General features: G+C 34.3%; 1 long non-coding RNA gene across 1 annotated transcript; it reads right to left on the reverse strand.

Annotated features, from left to right (window-relative positions):
- Positions 1-241: 241 nt before the first annotated feature.
- LOC145796607 (uncharacterized) lies at positions 242-994 on the reverse strand. The gene is made up of 2 exons (XR_014337090.1): positions 596-994; positions 242-470 (listed from the first exon to the last, which is right to left on the reverse strand). It is a non-coding gene; the product is annotated as an uncharacterized LOC145796607 (long non-coding RNA).
- Positions 995-1,264: the final 270 nt, after the last annotated feature.

Here is a 1,264-nt window from a genome sequence, read left to right on the forward strand (position 1 = left end):
AATCTACTATATTATATATTGTTTTGCATGAACCAACACCAAAAAGAAAAAAGGGTCATCTTTTTAATTGACGTATCCATGTTATAATTGACCTACTTGGTTGTCTCATTACCTCAAAGTAAGACAGGTCAACCTTTTCAATACACCGAGAGGGCCAGAAACCACCTAAGGGACAGTAAAAAGGGGAAAGTTTTTCATGGTTTCACAAAATACAGGACCATTATAAACAAACAAAAACATCTTGTATAAAGAGACAGAAATGACATTAAAAATAATTGAAGAGACAATTTGAGTAGCATTAGTGGCATTATTAGCATCAATTAGATTTATTAAATAATAGAAGTTAGCATCAGCTTCATAGTCTAGAAGTTCACTGAATAGGATGAATGACATAGCTGGATATCCATCATGGCCATGTACCTCCGCAGTGGGACTTGATACTGGCAGATATTGTGCATCAATTTCTTGATCTGGTAGGTAAAGTAGCAAGAAAAATATCCATCATTAGTCCTTTTTTCTAAGACGAGGAAAATTTAAAAACCCACAAAAATGAAAATGGAGAATCCAAAAGCTGAGGCCGTGTATTTTTGATAACCTGAAGATTTTGGGGCAACAACGACTGGGGGAAGAAGACCACGCAGATAATGGGCATCCCTCTCTTTCTCAGAGAAAGCGAGCCCTTTGTTGTGGTATGGATCCCTCAATAATGAATACCCACTGCAGCACAGTTATAATGCAAAAAGTTCTAAATCACCTCCCAAAAAAAAAAAAAAAAAAACCTATCTTTAAATTCTAAACGGTACAAAATTTACTCCAGCATCTTTTTTATGCAAATATTCTAATATTTTGACATGTCATTCATACTACAAAGCATTCAAGCATGCCTTATGCTATTCGTCTAGAAGCTTAAGCTCTCATATACTCAGACACATGCTACTTCTACCAAATGGAGTTAATTGTAGAGCATATTGTTGATCAAATTACCAACTCAGTTATTCAGAGTTGAACCAAACACAAAAAGTTGAACTAACCTTTGTGCCTAATATAGGATACATCCATCATGGAGAAAGATTGAGAAATCCCATAATAGAAACTCCAACCAGAAGCTACTATTGAGAGCTCCTAATGGAGTAATGGTAAATCAAAAATGTGGAGTATTAAATAAATAATTACAACCCATGATTCTCTCATGTATTGAGAAAGTAAACAAACAATGAATTCCCACAATAATTTAACAGTGAAGGAAAAACATAATTTTATTCTC

The sequence above is a fragment of the Camellia sinensis genome, chromosome 8 (genome assembly GCF_055761805.1).
Source record: "Camellia sinensis isolate YWXY chromosome 8, ASM5576180v1, whole genome shotgun sequence".
NCBI lineage: Eukaryota > Viridiplantae > Streptophyta > Magnoliopsida > Ericales > Theaceae > Camellia > Camellia sinensis.